This window comes from Gymnoscopelus braueri, assembly GCF_963280865.1.
Source record: "Gymnoscopelus braueri genome assembly, chromosome: 20".
Lineage (NCBI taxonomy): Eukaryota > Metazoa > Chordata > Actinopteri > Myctophiformes > Myctophidae > Gymnoscopelus > Gymnoscopelus braueri.
This window is the reverse complement of record NC_137622.1, coordinates 32,540,178-32,560,400: the sequence shown is the minus strand read 5'-3', so window position 1 is coordinate 32,560,400 and position 20,223 is coordinate 32,540,178. Positions and strand designations below refer to the sequence as shown.

Genomic DNA, 20,223 nt, shown 5'->3' with positions numbered 1-20,223 from the left:
TAGGCCCTCACTAATGCTCATGATAAAATGGTAAAAAAAAAATCTACTTGGTCTGTGTCTCATAGGAGGACTGTGGACAGTCCAGAAACCCGTCTACCAGTGACATCATCATTAGGCAGGATTTTTTTTTTCAACAAGATCTAAAACATTTTATTTCGATTTGTATTAACGTGAGAACAATGGCTTCTATTATTGCATTGCAACTTTCCAGGAATACAAAGCCTGCCGTTTCTATTAGCTTGGATTCCCCATCGATGATGTCACTGGTAGACGGGTTTCTGAACTGTCCACAGCTCTCCTATGAGACAGACTGAGTAGAAAAAATGGTACAGTTTTATCATGAGCATTAGTGAGGACCTTATATGAAGCTAGGTTGAAAATGGGTGAAGTCGTCCTAAGTGACAAGTAAGAGTCCGGAAATAAATGTACTGAGTAAAAGTACCAAGTATAATGTATCAAAATGTATCAAAAGTATAAGGTACATAATTTTACATGTTTTCAAATGTATAAAAATCTTTTGTAAATAGCCAATCTACAAGCTCACAAGCGTGCAGCATTGTGAGCTTGTAGATCTGCTATTTTCAAATGGCCGAAATGTATATAGGGCTGAAGTGGTTAATGTATGTTTTGTAAATAATCAAAATCTACAAAGTAAGTTTCCAAATAATTGTAGTGTAAAAGTACTACATTTCCCTCTGAGATGTAGTGGACTAAAAGTATTGAATTGGAAATACTCCTGTAATTTAAAGAATACCTCAATTGTACTTAAGTACAGTACTTGAGTACTTAGTTATTCTAGGCTACAACACCACTGGAATAATGTAAGAAATCCAAACAGTGGTCCGAGGACTCTGAGTAGACTTTAAGAGCCACCTTAAGCAGTTCTCTGATGTCAACGGCAGAGAGAGAGGGAGAGAGAGATTCCGCTCCTCTAACCTGTGAGTCGGTGTTTGGTCGGTCTGGACGCTTCATCCGCACCGCTTGTCTCCTCACTTTATGTACATCGATGCCTTGGTTAGTACGAATATAGTTAATGCTTCCCTCGCCCCGTCTGCGAAACATTACACCGAACTGATGTGTCATCTTACCTGAAAACATAAGGCTTTCCCTGCCCAAGCCCAGAAGAACAAGGTACGGTTGTTTTAGACTGTTTTTTGTAATAAGTGTTAATTGAAGGAATGGTATTATAACCGTCGACCTAATGACTATTTGTGCATTTTGATTCGGTGGTTGGCTTCGCTAGGGGTTCAAAAGATTAGTAGATTGTCAATTGTCTCCTTGCAGCGTAGGCTGTCAGCCTGGTCAGTTTTCGCAGCTGTCTTTAAAAAAATTATATATTTTGTAATGTTTGCAACGGACCTCTGAATGAATACAGTAATAATATTGGTAGACTGTGTTCGCCCACACACTGGTATAACGGCTCCCTGTCCATTCTATCTCTAAAAAACAAAGGGTGCGCAACCACCAACCGACCTGACATTTTGGCAAGGGACTCGTTGGATGAATCACAACTCTAGTTTAATCCGTTAACACTGCTGTTTGCTGAACTGAAATCATATTCAGGGGTTTGACTTGCCGAATAGCCTATGGTCGGATTACACTGCACAACCTTAGTGTTTTTCACCATTTAAGTGGATTTAGTGCTAAATATTGAACGCGCGCCTCGGTCTCCGCTTATTTTGAGTCCTTTTGGATAAGCCTGCGACATTGTTAAGTTCACTTATTATTAGCCCTCATTGCAGCAAATTAATCTTTTGTGTAAGCTATTTGCCATTCTATGTAGGCTATTAGTTGAAAGTGCGCACCCGCGGGTACTGATGAGAGACAGGTGCGATTAATGAGTGACAAGTTATGATGAGTGGGATTCGACGTGTCATTCTGCGTGACATGTTATCCGCGCGCGTGTCAGTTGCCAGATAACGAATAATAGGATGCCAGGGCATTTAGGGAAGCGATCTGCTTTTACGCAACTGTAGAATGATGAAAAATGATGAATGCCGCGCAGCTTGAAAGGGATACAGGATAGGTGGGCACTATAGGGACATCTGGGCACCTCGATGTAAAATTGGCTATTTTGTCCTGAATGTTAACAAAATGAAATATTTGAACAATGGTCTTAATAGTAATGTAAAGTATACATGATGTGAACTTGCACAGTAGCCTACGTCATTATCAGACTTAATTTTATTCTTCAACTTCTTGTTGATGCCCCAGAATGACTGGATATAGGGCTACAGGTTTTGTAGCAATTGTAGAAACGTTAGACCTTAATTGTCGAATGTTCAAGCATGTTTTAATCTCATGTATGTAGACCGTTTTTCAAAACATATTTTTTTTGGTTTACATTTTGGACAAAATAACCAATTTTACATTGAGGTGCCCAGATGTCCCTAGTGCCCACCTATCCTGTTACCCTTGAAAGCTGGTTGTCAAAATGACTGATGTACAAAGAGGCGCTTAAAAAAACGACTGCTGAATAAGATGCATAGCATTCTGGTTTATCTAGTCTTCTTACTAATGCTGGCATCTTATCTTTGCTATGCTTTACATGTTTGTCTTATAGCTGTTGCAGACCAAATATTTGTACATTTTTGTACAGGTTTTCCATTAACTGTTAGGCGGCTATTACAAATAAATAAATTAACAAAGCACCGAACTTGAAGATTGCTCCTACTGACTCTTATCTTAGGAGGTGGCTTTGTGATGGTCTATCATCTTTGATCCTCACACTCTGCGGCTCTTAGTGGCATTTTCAATCAAGTATCTGTCTGTCTGTCTGTCTGTCTATCTTTGATTGAAGGGAGCTGAGCAAGGGTCTCAACCCTGCATGGCATAGGACTATAGTGACACCCTGCCTTAAATTTCACTGAAAAGTGAAGTAGCCTGTTGTCTATCTGCAAGAGGTCCTCACACCAAAGAGGAAATTCCTGTGACGGCAGTGACGCCATCAAATTGCTCTGCCCTTGGGTCGTTTGAAGGGCCTCTTTTCAATGTCCTTTAAGGCTATTATGTTGACTTTTCTTTCTAACACAACCTACAGGAAAATAACTAGCTAGCTAGCTTGTTTCTTTGAACCATATTATAGTCTAGGAGGCCTAATGTAAAACAAGTTAATAACACATGTTAAACGATGGCAGGACAACATCTACTTTTGCATGGTGGGAGTTCCCTCTTAAGGTAGTAAATGAGAAGTATACAATGATCTGTGATTCATTGCCTGTTGCAGCAATCAGAGATTAACTGCATAAGGCTCAGCCAGCCTCAATGTATGGTGCATTGTAAATGTGTGCCACATTAAACAGATTATGAGCATGTTTCACTGTTACTGCTTCTGCCCTTTTTGAATGGCCTTTGGACATGTTTCATGGCTATGCATTTGTCATCCTCCCCCTGGCTGTGTTTCTCTCAGTTTAACAATATACATTCAATTCGGCTTCATCATAGCAATGCTTTTCTTATTTGTAGACTATAGTATGATCTTGACAGGTTTAAGTGTGTGTAATCCTCGATAGTACACAACATCTTGAAGCAAAGGTGGCTCAGATTCCTTTAATCCTTTTTCCCTCTTTGTGTCAGATGGCTCCGAAGCATGTATTTTTGCATTGCTTTATTTATACTAGCTAAAGACTATAAGGGAGAGATCTGAATTAAAGCAGCACTATGTAACTTTCCTCTTCTACCCTGGATTTGAACCTGCGCAAGTGCTGACATTTGTACCATTTGAGCTAATTGAGCCAACCTGCTTGCTCTGGGGATAAATTGAATCTTGACCATCAGGTCAATATTCATGTCAGATCCTGTGTCTAGGTGAGGCATGACCTTTGACATGATCTAAATGTCTCAATAGAAGAGCAGGGAGACAAAATGCAACCACCCCGATTCTAAGCTATATTCAGGGTTCCCACGGTCATGAAATTCCTGGAAATATTTTGAAATTAGAAAAACGGTTTTCCAAGCCTGGAAAAGGTTTGGAATTAATCAAATGTTTTTGGGAAATGTTCAAAAATGTTTTCAGGATTCAAATTCTAAAATAGCAAAAGTAGCAGATCTACAAGCTCGAAACGCGTCGCTTCGCGCCGCGTTTCGAGCTTGTAGATCTGCTACTTTCGATGCTTTTTTGTGACGCTGTAGATGAGAGGTTTCTCCCCGACAGCAACGAAATACATTGTTTTTGTCTAACATTACGTGAAAGACAGGTAAAATGCAGTGCTACTTGATGCGTTGTTAGCTTGTAGATCTGTTCTTTTTGTCGCGTGACACCTTCGCTCGAGTCTGTCTCGGGGCATTGATGGCACACTGGTTTAAGAGTCTCATTATTGCACTGTATGATTGCTATAGGCCTGGAAATGGGGTAAAATACTTTGGAAAAGTTTTGAAAATGCATTGTTAAAAATGTGTGGGAACCCTGTATATTGTATTACCTACCATAAAGATTGAACTAGTCATTTTTAAAAAAGTTACATAGTGAGGCTTTAATGTCCTGCCCTATAAGTCTCCCTAGGGTCTGCTAACTAGTCTACCAACTGTTTGGTAAGGTTAGATATTTAATAGGGCGGCTTTACCTGGGTTGATTTCACACAATGATCAATGAATAATTAGCCCCATCCTGTTTCCTGTAGAGAAACAGCACAGATATTATTGAATAATAAGATCACACAAGTTTGGTTTCTGTCCAGAAGGTGAATTATTCATGAGATGTAAGTAGCTACCCCCATGGGGTCACGGGGTCAAACTGCTGTGATTTAATTACAGTTGACACTGGGCTATGACCTTTATATAACCTCTCCATCCTCCAGCGGAGCAGATCATGTCTTTAGCGATGTGTTTTTCCATAATCACCTTTTTGTTTCAGCATCTGTTGGAAGATGGTAGGGTGGATGCACGCTGTACATGTAAAATGATACTCAGGCTTGACCATGAGCCCAGGAAAAAGAACAGCGAACAACTCTGTTATTGAATAATTATTAGTGACAAACACAGAGCATGGCATATGTCATGTCATCATCACACTCACCCTGTCCAACAAGTGTGCCACCAGTTACAAAGCTTAGGTGTTGCTAGAATAATAATAAAATAACATCTCAGTTGCTCCGTCAACTGAATGGCCGCTCATGTCCGAGACCCAGATGGACAGACGCTACTACCCCATGGAGCGTCTGAGCGTCATCCCAAGCTCTCTGGCCATGAGACAGCTGTGTTCAGTCAAGCAGGAAGCAGTGGGTCCCATCACCTACCAGCACCTCTCCATCATCTTCACCCTGAGCTGAGAGCTAGGGGAAGTGGATGAATGGGGAAAGAATGGGAATGGAAAAGCAATTTGCTAACTCCATAAATTCCTGTGCCCTGGGTACCTATCCCCGACTGTGGTGACTGTGAGCTATTATTTAGAATCTGGTAACCGATGCTCTCCTATTAACATTAAATGGGTTGGCGACTGCCGGTTGTCTCCAGAGACATGTTTATGCAGGTTATTTACTGTCTGGCACTGCAGACCTTGCTCGCCCAGCTGCTGTAGGGGCCAGCTCACAGTTTGGCTCTTTGGGGCAAGACATCGCTTTGTAGAACGGTAGCAGGGTGGGAGGGAGAGAGGAGCACTGACCAGTTGTTTTCACATCTCGTCTTGACGGGAAGAGGGACACAAGTGTGTGTGAGTGTGATTAAGACAGTGGATGTACAGAGAGATGGAGAGGAAGAGCACAAATGTGAGTGTGTGGTGTGTTTCTGTTTGTCTGCACTGAATCATGTTGATACATGCTTAGCTGCATTTGTGTGTGTATATAACCTGTGTTTTTGGATGGACTGCAACAGTGGAGCCAGCCCTATAAACATGAAAGTCTCTGGTTGATGACTGAGTCAATGACTAATGTCAAGTAAGTTAGTCACACCAGTTGCCGGGCAAATGTTGGAGTTTTTCTCTTTTGGCAGTTGGTCTAAAATGTCCTATCACGTCATCAGGGGCCATTTGCAGCGGCTCCACAGTCTTCAAATACACCTGCAGGGGTCTTCACTTGTCCTCAGCATCGTCAGAAGGCGTATGCGGGTCCACTCAGCTCATTCCCAACGTATTGCATGCTAAGAATAGAATATTGTGCTTCTCCTCAATAGTATAATATCCAAGAAAACATAATCACACGCCTTGGCCGATTATCGCCGCTTTCTGTATCCATCGTTTCAAAGTAAAACCCCTCTATTGTGTTATACACAGTCCAGCCATATACCAGATTTCGACCTAGTTTTGCTTAATGTTTTCTGGCGAGAGAAGGGTGGAGGACACCGTACTCTCCAAAAAAGTTCATACATTCTGTCAGGTGTACCTGCCAGGCAGTCGTGTAGTTGAGGTATGGACACAGTGGTGAAGGTGAGGTTGTATTTCTTTAATCCTGTCATCCTGTCAATCCATGACAGCATAGTCATACAATGACTATGAAATAAATATGTGTTAGTCTATTCTTACTGATTAATGCCTTCTTCGGGGCTATCAGAAATTCACTGTGTACCAAGGGGCCTTTCATTTAGCAAACGGTTGTAGCATTAGCCTAATAAAGTTGCAGTGCTTTAATGGTGCATTTCAGCCTCTGGCTGATGTGTCATTCAAATGCAAGACTGTGTCTAATGGAACACTGTCCAAATATGTTCTCTCTATGTTGGTTCAGACCAGTTTCAGACTGTGTGAGAATACCATTATATCAGCTGGCCCTATAGTGTCTCCTATAATTTGACATAATGACTCCTTGGGTTATGTTAAGCAAACTTCTAATGGCCCCTGTTGTGTTATAACCCCACCACGTATTTAGTTTGCAACGCCATGATGAATATTTAAATCCCATTAACTGTTTCCTTTGAGGTTTAGTTAACGTAGACTGGCTGATGGTCTTGCGTCAGATCTAGCTATGATGATACAGCATCTACGCTTCTCTGGTAACTTTTCATCATATAATCACTTATTAATGTGCTCTAATGAAATCTGCCATGTTGTGATCAGATTCAATAGGGTCGTTCATCATCAGCGTGACTGTGACCTGGGGCAGACGTGGTTTTCTCATGCTCTAACTATGTCTTGTCATGTTGTATAAAAGCTATACAACAAGCTTGTCTCTTCTTATATTCTTGGGCAGCCTGTTGGTAATATGCAGAGGGTGTGCAGCATGTGCACTCTCTGTAAGAGCTACATGTACAATGTAATATGCATTGTATTCCGATGAAGGGGCACCGGTGGTGCATTATTAGTTTTCCTAGGAAATAGACATCGACCTGCACCATAGTATGGTTTCTTTTTAGAGTATGGACTTGGTGAGATGTGATTTGGATAATGTGTTGCCTGGTTTCATATCATTTTAGATAAAAAAAATCACACCCTGTGTGAAGTGGGCGGTGTCTTGCTAGCTAATCACAATACTGAATGGAGTCAACCAATCATGTACAAAAGATAAATACATTTATTGAAACACTCTTTATGATGGACGAAACCATAACTTGAAAAAAACCAATTCATGGTTTTTTTTCAAGTTATGGTTTCTTATATAGGGCTATGCACATGTGTCATGTGACACTGGCCAATCACAGTGAATAGATTGTGATTGGCCAATCACGGTGCAGGATAATTGTACAAATTTCCAAACCTCACTTATAGGGGCGGTTTCACAGCGCAGGATATTTGTACATTTTTCCAAACCTCACTTATAGGGGCGGTTTCACCGCCCAAAAAGGAGTGTTTATGGCACTTTGAAATACTGTTACTCATTTTCACATAGAAGGTGATGAAATAGCCTAACTACAGATTTATTGATGAGTGCCTTTCTGCCAATCGCCCTCTCTTTCTCTCTCATACGCTCTTGCTGCAGGAAAGAAACTATTTTTTGGCATGCTTTCACAACAACTATCTCCAGCTTAGATGACAACAGTTTCTTTGTATTGTCAACTGACAGAAGATTTATTGTGTCTGGGGCCTGCATGTTTGGAGATAACACAATTTATTAAATCTGCACATTTGGCAAACTATAACTTTCATTACATTTACTCCAGCCTTTAGTGGGTGTTTCTTTTAAGAGCTCAGATTTTAATTAATTCCTGTTCTATGTGTGCTGAGTGATTACAGTATGAGATGCATACTATAACTGATGCAGCATTGTATTTGTGACAATTTATTCCTTAGAGGATGATTGTGTTAGATTCCCATGATGTAAGCCTCTCAATTTCGCAGAGGAGTCGATGAAATCCATTTATTTATAAATTTTTTCTTCAGAAAATAATTCCTTGACTCTCTACAAGTACATGCGCCACGGTCTAGAGATGACTCTTTAGTACATGAACCACGGTCTAGAGATGAACCTAATTGAGTACCCAGGGAATGCCCCTCTTTTCCTAAGTAATGAAACATAAATTTGACTTCCCTTAAGACAGTCAAGTACTACCCTCCCTGTCCTGTGTGACTGTCAAGAGAACCGATGAATAGCAGCCCAAAATAATTTAGCAATTGACTGAGAGTGTGTGAGCGTGCACGCACGAGCGCGTGCTATAAATGCAGCTGCCCAGGTCGATACAGCTCTAGACCCCGAGACGAGGTCGTTTTTCATAGCTGGGTATTTCCCATCCGTAGGCCTTAATGGCAGTCTCCCCAGCTTTATGATTTATCAAACGTAAAAGGTCACTCTGGCTGACTGTAATTAATTCTGTCTGCTTTTATTTGGTGCTCCTCAGGAGAGTGTGCTCCATTAGTGACATATGTCATTACATGGGATGTCTCCAGGATGGGAGCATGGAGAATGCAGGCATCCATACGAATATACAGTAACTGCATTCTCTATCAGTGTCTGAGACATGCCACTGTTCAGCTACTTGGAAGAAGGCAGGGCTTCCTGCTAAACCCTACTTCACGTTTTTTTTAACGGTGTTGCGGTGTCGACTTCTCTACTGCATGGCAAGGCAAGGCAAGGCAAGGCAAGGCAAGGCAAGGCAGTTTTATTTGTATAGCACATGTCAACAACAAGGTAATTCAATGTGCTTTACACAGAACAGCAAGCAAAGAAAACACAATTATAAAATGACATTAAGGATGCATAAAAACTAAATAAGTAAAAATTAACAGATACACAGTTACAGTGCAGAAGAGAAAGAAAATATAAAAGTAACTCAATCAAAGGCAGCGGCAAACAGAAAGGTCTTTAGTTGTGTTTTAAAAGAAATGGCAGCAGACCTGCAGTTTTCTAGGAGTTTGTTCCAGATATGTGGTGCATAAAAGCTAAATGCTGCTTCCCCACGTTTATTTTTGGTTACTTTTAGGGACAGAAAGCAGACCTTTCCCAGATGACCTGAGTCCTGAGAAGTCTGGATGGTTCATGATATCACTAGATCAGAAATGGCCCTAAACCATTCAAAGACCAATCTGGGAACCCATCGCCAACTGAAAATGAAAAACAGCGCCCTCTGCTGTTTGTTCTATGTCTGTTGGCTCTGGGAGGACGAAAACGTAGAGCCAGAGCGCAAGGAAACCGGTGTTTTGTGTATGCCTTCAGCGCATCACTTCCGGTTGGTGCGACTATGTTTTCATTCCCACTAACAATATTTCTACACGGAACACTAACACCACTTCTCCCAGAGAACATGGATCGTTTTGGTTATAAGCCCACTTGTTTCTATGATGAAAGAGTAAGTTAAAATGTGAATATCTTTCCGTGGTTTTGTCTGCTCCGCGGACGCTATTGTTAAATTAGTTTCGGTTTGTTTCGAGGGGGGAAAGATCGACGGACACGTGAATCCCGCCCACTACATTTGATTGGGTAAAGCGTGGCCCGCTTCCTGATCTGAAGGCACGCCCATGCGCACATGTTATGACGAACCTCACCGACAGATTCCAACGCAGTGCAGAATCTGTTCTTGAGAGATTATTCAAAGACCAACAGTAGTATTTTCTAGTCGACTATAGTCACATTTGGTACCTGGTACTTTGTTTTCCACAACATAGTACCCCCTCAATGTGGTCGTCATAACGATGACCAAGCCTAAAAGAACAGTTCAAAGAGGAGATCTTGTACCTGTATTTAGGCCAGGTTCAGGACATCAATGCAAGCCGAAAAGAACCCTGCTAAAAGAACAATGGTGACTTGTCTGGAAGCTATCTGACTATATTTCACCTATACAGTACAGTCTAGCAAAAACAGTTTTTTTAGGCAAAAGACAGGTCATGCAGTTGCTCACTATTGACTAATATCACAATTACAATGTCTAGTTTAAAAGTTTGTTAACAATACAGTATGTGAGAGTTTTGCCAGATCAGGGGTTTTGGGGATTTATCTATATGGATATGCTTGTGCTTGCTGTGTATTCATGCTTGGTTAAATAAAGCATGAAGCTCAATGAATTATCACAGTAAAGTTATCAGGGTTGATTTTATTTTTCAGCATTTTCTGCTTCATTTGACAGTATATATTATAGAGGCAGGAAATGGCCGTCAGGGTTGATTGTATTTTTCAGCATTTATTTCTGCTTTATTTGACGGTATAGATTATAGAGACAGGAAAAGGCAGGAGAGAGGGAGTATGACATGCATCAAAGGACCTTGGGTCAGATTCAAACCCGGGCCAGCTGTGGCAAGGACACAGCCTTGATATGGTATGCGCTCTACCAGGTGAGGTACAGGGCCGCCCTCTCAGAGTTAATTCAACAGGTCCATTTGGTTCTTAGTTTAAGTCTTAAGTCTACATTTTTTTAATTAACGCTGAGGATTTTACATTGTTCCCCATTTTTACAAGCTGTTTTTGAATGGCAGACTTTGTCTCAAATGCAGTGCCTTAGGCATTGTCAGGTTTGCACTTAATATGTATCAGGAATAAATAACATTATGTAAAACCTGAAGTTATATCCTCTTGTTAATGAAGCTAGATTATAGTGCCTAATAATGAACATGCACTATCCATTCCTCTGCCTAGTGGCTATTTTTGAACATAAACGGTGATGCTTCTGTTCTGACTTGGAGCATCTCATCAATCTATTTTGAGAACCGATAGCTGTCTTTCTTAGTTCCTATGGAAACTGTGGTGTTAGAGTTCAAACGTATCGCTATTAGACCATTTATGCAGTCAAAGAGATGTTGCAGGTAGTGATGGGTCGTTCATGATCGATTCGTTCAAAAGAACTAGTTCATTGTCGTGAACGTGAACGAGCTCGCTCACTTCCTGAAACTGTTACGTTCACGCTATCGTTCATGCCCCCCATCCCCTCCCCCCGTACACAGGACGGGAGGGCGGAGGTACGTGCAACGTAATAATAACGCTCCCGCGATGTTGTTTTTCACTAGAAAATAGTGCTACTGAACGAGAACGTTAACAAATCATTTGAATTAATCATTGCCGTAAACGTGAACGAAATCGTTCGTTCACTGAAATGAACGTTTTTTTCCCACCACTAGTTACAGGATGATAGAACTTTTGTCTTGGTGCCAACTGTATTAATGTAAAATCATTTTTTTTCATCACATGCCAATAGGTCATTGATATTTATTGAGTCTTTGCCTTCAGTTTTAGTTTGGTCTTTCTATCACAGGATCAGGAGCTGTGATCTGGGCTAAATCCCAACGATTCAGCTGGCCGATTGCTGCATTGGGCTGACCTTTTGGATTCTTCTCAATCACTTTGTTCTTTCACAAGAACACTGGAGGCTTCTGTAAACCTCTGCCTTGGGGTTATTAACAAATGAAATACCATACATTACACACACAGAAGATCTCTCTTATTTCCATAACTACTGTACATACCTTGAGACTAACCTAATGGTCCTTCACGTTTCACCAAGAAATTCCTCTACCGCCAGAGATTATGGTAGTTTGGAGCTTTCTGCTCTGGTGGCTGTGTCGGTAGTGAGGAGAGATTTACAGTATGTGAGGAAATGCTAATAACGTCTTCCCTTTATTTTTAGAGCCAATCTCCTCCACCCGCTCAGTCTCAGCAGTGGAGGCAGTGAGTCACGTTAAAACCAATGAACACAAACTGTCAAACCCCATCGTGTTAGAGGAACCCTATATTCTCCCATTAATGCTTGCTCGCATTTCTTCATTGCTTTCTTTCAATACAAGTATAATGTTCCTTATTATGGGCAAACATGCAGTCGTGGATTTTGTGGCAGCAGTGATAGGGTTTCTGTGGTATGACTCTGGCTTGGGAGTAAATTATCTAATATCATGTAGCTTTTAAGAATCACATAAGAGGGAGTTGGAGTATAAAGGTTAGGTAGTTACGTGATACACCCACCAATGAGTCATTTCCCTTGCAAAATGAATATGCAGATTATTGACTGGGCATCTGAAGACAACATATTATTCATGTACTGTATATAGATTCAAATGTATTCATCATACTACATGTTGCAAAATGTAATCAGAAATATGTTTGAATGATACAGTACATTAGACTTGAGGCTGATATTATTGAAACTGGCACCAGTGAAAGGGCTCTGGTATTAGAATGGGACTGCTGTCTTCAGATTGCACTGATTAATTTTTTACCTTGTTCTCTTTAGCAAAGTTCCTTAATAGGAACAGAAGGCACTTGTTGGGAAAACTCTTATTTGGGATTTAGGAGCGTCTCCAATGGGAATCATCTACGGTACCAGCCACAATGCACAAGCCTCCATCACTGTTGATTTCTTTAAAAAGAAACAACAAAAACATTTGGGAAATCCCATTACTGTTGTACACCTCCTTGTGTCCTCGAGGACAGACAAGCCTCCCTGAGGAGATTAGAGGGAGGATACCAGTGTTGCCAGATTTTGCGAAAGAAACAGTCCAGGTCTATAAAAACAAGCCCAAAAGAAGCAACCAGTATTACCACTTGAACCCTATATACATTGACTATTTGAAAATTGCCGATCTACAAGCTCACAACATGTCACAATGTGACGTGTTGTGTGCTTGTAGATCTGCTATTTTCAAAAATAAAAATATTTGGAATATTTTTGAAACATTTTAAAAACACAAATCTTGTAAAGGCATTCTTTTACAGAAGGTTTTTTTTTTTATCAGAATGGCTGACCTATGAATTGTCATCCGTTTAGCCATTGGATAGTATACTGCAGCCAACCTTCTCCTCAGGCTATGGGTTGTAAACTCTCTGGGAGATTGGACCCAAAAGTCATAGAACCCACAGACTTCAAAAGTATGAAAGAAAAGCCCATGGAAATGTTATGTGCTCAGGGGCTCAAAATTGTGACCATTTGTGTGGCATATGTGCGACCAAATTTTAATCTGCACAAATAATTCTTGTGGTCCAACCAAAACTGGACGTTGAGTGAACCAAAACGAGCGCCCCTCTAACCCTGTCATCCAACAAAAGAGGGTAGGGGGGGGGGGGAATATTACAGTATATAAAAGATATTGCCCCAGTGGTTGCCAACAATGCATTTTAAGGCTACTTTCACCATTTCTTACTTGTAAACCGTATTGTTATATTGTATTTTTTCATCAGTTAAAATACATATTGGTGGTGCTTACATTTTGGTGGGTAGTCCTACATTTTAGCTGGTTCTTCTATAACTACTATGCAAGACTGGAATGAAATTTCAGTTACAAGTGGCTATGATGTAAACCAGTTTTGCAATACATATACTGTACACTTCTAATCGCAACCATCACGCCTTTAAAAGGTGAACTATAATCTGTTTATTCAATCAGTGACTCAGTTCACTGGTTAATAGAGTCAAGAATGTTTTTATTTATATTTTTTTGTCACATCACAAGTTTACAGCTGTAAAAGAGTGGATGAAATTCCATGAAATGCATTTTAAAAAAGAATCATAAGCAAAGGAAAATGTCAAAGCCGCCTCAGTCTTGTTGCTGTTGGTTGGCTTCAGTTCACGCTTAAACACCACTACAGATTCTTACACTTGTTTTTGATGTCTTCTAAGCAAGCAAAAATAAAATAAAACAGGAAAATAAATGATAAATAAATGCTTTTTGCACAGTCTAAAGACTAAGCACATCAGGTGTCACACCCCTGTCTCGGGTGAGTGTAGTGTGCAACCTCTTAGCACGACCCGACAATCAAATGAATGCAAAGCACACAGTTTGGGAGATTTTAACATAGTTTATTAAGTAGCAAAATAAAGAGACCAGATATATCTGTAAATAGAGAAATAAATAATTAAAAAACAAATCCAAATGTAAAATGAATCAAGTATCATAATGAAATAAACACAAATGATTAGGCCTTCTATCATAAGAAACAAATGCATTTTAACCATGGTTTTAACTAAATATAATTACAAAACACTTCACCTCGTTGGAGACAGTGACAGCTCCTAAGCACCTCAGTAGACAGGCGGCAGCAGCAGACTGACAAAATGGCAAAGGTGTACATTTCATTTAAGGTCATAGATATAGTATTTGCTTTCAGTCATAAGATATTTTAACTTTAAGTAGACTACTGTCCAGTGTCCCTCTTTGACACATGCAACCGAGTTGGTTTGGACCAATGGCGCTCCAATCAGTCGTTGGCTACAGGTGCGCTTCCTGGCAAACCCATAGATATAGAAACCTAGATACCTCATTGGCCTCTGCAGTTTGTTGGAGCAACTCGTATCGCGGCCGCCATTTTCGCGTAGGCAAACGGACACTCAAAGTGACTACTGGCCAATCACAGCGCTCACAGCGCGTTGACTACTGACCAATCACAGTGCGTCTTTTCTAAGACTTGTCAGAATGTAGTTGTCCCGCCCCCACCTGCCTCTGATTGGCCTACCGAACGCCCCCTTCTGTGACACACGCGGAAGCTTCAGGGAAGATTTCCTACGCTAAAATGGCGTCCGAGATACCAATGCCTCAGAGCCGAAGGAGGCGTCTACCTTTATATGTCTATGGGCAAACCTATGTACTGTAATGACCTGAACCCCATTTTGACTCTCACTTGAATGAACTGTGAAGTCTGTAGTTTGCTTGTAGTTTTGTGTCCATAGTTTTGTGAGTTGTAGGCCAAAAGTAAAATGTGAAGTGGGCTGTTATAGTGCAACCATGAGACTGATTTGAAAAATTGGTGGCAGCTCTTCCCTGGCCTACTGTGACTGTGCATGCAAAAGTTGACACTGATCGGTCCAGCCGTGCCGGAGATTAGCCGCACACACACACACACACACACACACACACACACACACACACACACACACACACACACACACACACACACACACACACACACACACACACACACACACACACACACACACACACAGGCGGACTGAGGCGAAAACATAATCTCCAGCCTTCAAACATCTAGCCTGGCGAAGATAATGAAAATGAATTGCAGTGTGGGAGAAACTATATTGAAATATCAAGCATTAGCACCTTTTCTTATAACTTTTATACGGTAGTCTTTTCTCACCATGTTTTTAAACTTACAATGTACTACTACTAATGGATAACAAATCATAATCCCAAATATCACAACACAATCAAAGTTTTGATTGCTGCACACTGCTGTTATATCAGTGACATTTCATCAGCAGAGCACTGCAGCACTGGCTACAGATAGATGGGTGAATAGATGGCATATTGAAAATGGAGGAATCATGTAGAATGATGTTGACCTCAATAGCACCTGAGTGTTTATCTAAAGCTGTCATGCTGCCTTTATCTGAATGCCAGCCTTGTTTTTGCTCTGTCGTCCCTGGCCTGATTGCGTCTGCCATGGATAGCGCTTTGACATCAAAACTTATCTCTGGAACTCAGACTGGCAGTCCTTATCCTCACAGCCTTTCATGCGCGTATTCAAAACACAGGATATTTGGCAAGGCTTGTTTCACTCTACCTCTTGAATCTGGTCCATAGAGAAAATTCAGAGGCAAGTCGAGTGCAAGTTTTTTGTTTCGTTTTTTTGCAATATGAATGAGCTTTGAATGAGAGAAGTCCTTAAAATTCTGTCATCAGTGAGATCAGGCGCAGACCCCCCCCCCCCCCCCCCTGTGTGTTAACTGTATGCTTCTTGTCTGGTTTAAAATGTAAGTTTATATACCTTTGACCACTCTGCCGTGAGAAAGCTTGTCAACACCATGGCGGGGCCCCAGGCTGTCCCGCAGTTAAGTCGTTATATGCCATTTAGCAGTTTGTCGCTGTAGCAGAATTACAATATGACAGGTACAATGACCAAATATAAGGGCTGGAAAGTCTTCACTCTGCACAATGGGAGCTATAAATGTTCACAGCCATGCTTGATGGTCACGTTGAGTCACATCTAATGACAACCTTTTCTCTAGTATTTACACAATTGTAAAAAATCTAACAAAAAAATTTGAATGTGAAAAATGATCAACTACATAAAAGCACACGCCCTTAACTCACGTCTGTTGAGGAGATGTACGCAGGATACAAGTGCCTTCTTTTACACACTGAAGTAAGATAGCTATCCAGTTATGTGAACAGCACATTTCAATGATAACGGCAAGGACTGGGTTGCAAAACTTGCTTAACTGTGTGACATATTCAACCTGCTCCATGAACTCAAACTGTCACTTCAGGGTAGAATGGCAACTGAATTTAAGCTGGTGGATAAAATGGCTGCAATCAAAGTCAAACTATAACTCCGGGGACGGTCAGTGAACAGTGAACCCCCCCCCCCCACACACACACACACACACACACACACACACACACACACTTTGCTTGCTTATGGTTGTCCATCGAATCAGATGATGACGTCCACTTATGTCCTTAACGGTGGGTTTGTAGGTGGCTAAAGAGTCCTATCCTGGAACCACATATTCTAATGCAGGTAGGGCATGTGTAGGTTGTAGTGGTGGTAGTGGTACTGGCAGTCATGGGTGTGTTCCTCCTGTGTCTCTGTTGTTGTCTTGTGTGTGACACACACACACACACACACACACACACACACACACACACACACACACACACACACACACACACACACACACACACACACACACACACACACACACACACACACACACACACACACACACACACACACACACACACACACACACACACACACACACACACACACCCCCACACACACACACACACACACACACACACACACACACACACACAAAACATAGGCAACAGTCGTACGGTATATTAGATTTGCAGTACTGGTGGACCGTACCAATAAATACACACAGAGGAGGACAGCACAAATACAAACTAAGCATGAGCAACACAAACCCTGAACCCCCTTGGTGCAAAAATGGTTGGGTATAGTCACTGATTTCCTACTTCAAACTCTCTAGTGTATAACCTATTCCATTAAGTAAAACATGAGTTCTGACATCTACACAGCGGACCGTCTCTTTGTCTCCGCCAGGCCGAAAGGCATGGCGAGAGAGTATGTTTTGCACCCTGTCCGTCCGTCCGTCCGTCCGTCCGTCCGTCCGTCCGTGCGTGCGTCCGTGTGTCCGTGTGTCCTGTCCGTCCGTTACCAGCTAATCTCCGGCACCGTTGGCCTGGTCGCTGCAAAACTGGGCACACACACTCCCTCGATGCCAATTCAGAACCTCTGCCCCAAATTTTTCACATGGGCCTGTTATAGCGCCACCAGGAGGCCGATTTGTGCAAACCCATTTTTTTTATATTACTCCAACCGATTTGATCCAAACGTCATGCAAATCGGTACACAATACAGTGTATCTCTATAGTCATGTGATCAACCCGGATCTGTCAAATTTTCCAGAGTTTGCAGGATTGGTCCGGTTTGAACAAAATGCCTCAAATCATGAACGCAGCTTGCGATTTCCGTGAAATTTCACACGCACATTCCCACTAGGCTGAGGAAGAAATGCCACCATTTTCACATTGGCCTGTTATAGCGCCACCAGGTCTAATTTAGCAAAACACATTTTTGGAACAAAATGCCTCAAATCATGAATGCAGTGTCCGATTGCCGTGAAAGGCCTAAGAAGAATTGCCACCCTTTTCACGTTGGCCTATTATAGCGCCACCAGGAGGCCACAATAACGTACCTGACCTGGCGGAGACCTGTGCTCCGAGGAGCACTTTGTCTAGTTGAACCTGCTTTCACCTCTGACCAAACCCACATACTTTAGCCCAACAATGTGGCTCCACATAGTTCACATTTAGTCCACAGCACCTAATGACCTTAACATTGATCTCAGCAACAGCCTAATGGAACAACTGACCCTTGTTGGCGTTGAAATGGCTGGCTCAACATTTTAGCAGCAGAAACCATCATGGCTAATGGGATGGCTGACCCTGCTGGCTTGAAACCACCCAATGAGGATTACAGTTGCCATTTCAGAATCAAATTACTTTAATCCCATTGCATGTGCTGTTCTACCTACAGTATTACTCCTGAACCCTTTACATGTGCATGTACACACACACACACACACACACACACACACACACACACACACACACACACACACACACACACACACACACACACACACACACACACACACACACACACACACACACACACACACACACACACACACACACACACACACATTTCTTCAAAGGTTAGGCTACACTTAAGATTTCTGTGGTAAGAGGAAGTAGCAATACCATCTTGGAACTTCATCGAATCTCAAAGCCTTCTCCATGTTGAAGCCATCAATGATGTTCTAGTTGGAACATGCTTTCAATAAATCCTCTATTATGTGTCAAATGTTATGCTCTTAACTGGTGGGCCTTAATTTACTTTGCATCCCCTGCATTTGTACCGTGAAGTCTGATGCATGCTCCTTATTTTATCGTACCACACAGTGGTTAAGTCAGGTGATCAGGTAATAAAACATTAGTGTTCAGCACAGCGTATCAGTTCATCACGATGCCAGGGAGGTTGTGTTGATTTGAGAATGGATCATTCAATGACACGTTGGCCTTGAAGGCGAACACATGGTTGACAGATAAAAGGACAGAGCTGTTGTTAAAGAGCATTATTCTTCCAGGTGTACAGAGTATGTATTTTAATCCCTAGCTCTGAGGCAGCTGGCAGACAAATTGACTTGTAGACATCTGAGCTCCAGGCTCCTCTGTTTGAGTTTGAGATTTTTTTTTTTTTTTTTTCACACGGAAGACACATTTCAAATCTGCACACCTCAGGTCAAACTTTCATTCATGTATACAATACAGCTGCTGTTTCGTTTACTAAATGCACGTTTTTTTTGCAGTCAAAATAAACGTTTAGACTACATGTGTAACGGCTGAACTTAAAATGTGTGGCAGGAATATCAAAAGATGTGTGGCATGGGTTTCAGCGTTGCACATCTTATTGGCTCCTTGTTTGTGCTTTTCCAAGTCTGCTTGTGACTCACTGAAACTGTATGTATTAGAGGTTGTACATGGGTCTTGGTGAGACAAGCGTGGGAGATGGTGTGAGGTGTGCATTTGGTGTCTTGTCGCCTCTCCAGCAAGGAGGTGAAGATGAAGCTCAGCTGGTGGTGTGACTGCTCCCCGTACAGTGGCCCTCTTCCTTCCTCCCTGCTGTCCTACTTGCTTCCGCCGTCCCAGAGGCCTGTATGAGCAATGAGCCTCGGGATGGCTGGCTAATTAGACTTGACATCACACCGTTAAGTCGCTCACCACATCCACTCTGGACACTTCCTGAGCCACATGCGGAGCTGCACATGCGACGCGAGTATATAAAACAACAAATGGATGCAAGCATACAGTATAGGAAGGAACTATGCGCACACAATGGCCAGGAATTGGAAATGTTAACATACATGCATACAACACACAAACAGCCTATCTTTTTCTAATAGTGATCATACTGTTTTACTCTTTAAATTCAAATACTCTTGGTATTTGGATTAACTGATTGGAAGAGAAGGAGTTTACTCAGTCTCTTTGATCTCCCACACAGCTCTGACCAACTCTGCAGGAGTTAACAAGCATAATCCTTTCCTTCAGAAAATCTATCCAAGTACAATAATAAGGACTGTCAACCCCTGATGTGTGAAGGACATGGACATACAGTAAGCTGTGACACAGACATTCACTTACATGGAAATATGTTACATTTTGTTTGCCTACTTGCAACTGGCTGCTAGTTAATTGTTTTATTGGCTTAAGTACTTTGCAGATGGAGTTAACTTTTTTGCCTTGGATATTTTTATTTTGTATTATTTCACACATAAACCTATGCCTGTTTTCACCTCTGCAATACCTGTATTCTCAACCCAGTTCCTTTAAATAGCCTAACCCTCTCTGGTACAAATGATTCTTTGACCAGTAGATCATTTCCATAGTGTACAAACCAT

General features: G+C 41.6%; 1 protein-coding gene across 1 annotated transcript in view; it reads left to right on the top strand.

The window, feature by feature from the left end:
* The first annotated feature begins 986 nt into the window (after positions 1 to 986).
* Positions 987 to 20,223, top strand: part of drp2 (dystrophin related protein 2) — a 180,886-nt gene continuing 161,649 nt past the window's right edge. The window contains exon 1 of the mRNA XM_080415251.1: positions 987 to 1,131. The gene's annotated coding sequence lies outside the window, so the exon portion shown is untranslated. The remainder of the gene's footprint in view (positions 1,132 to 20,223) is intronic.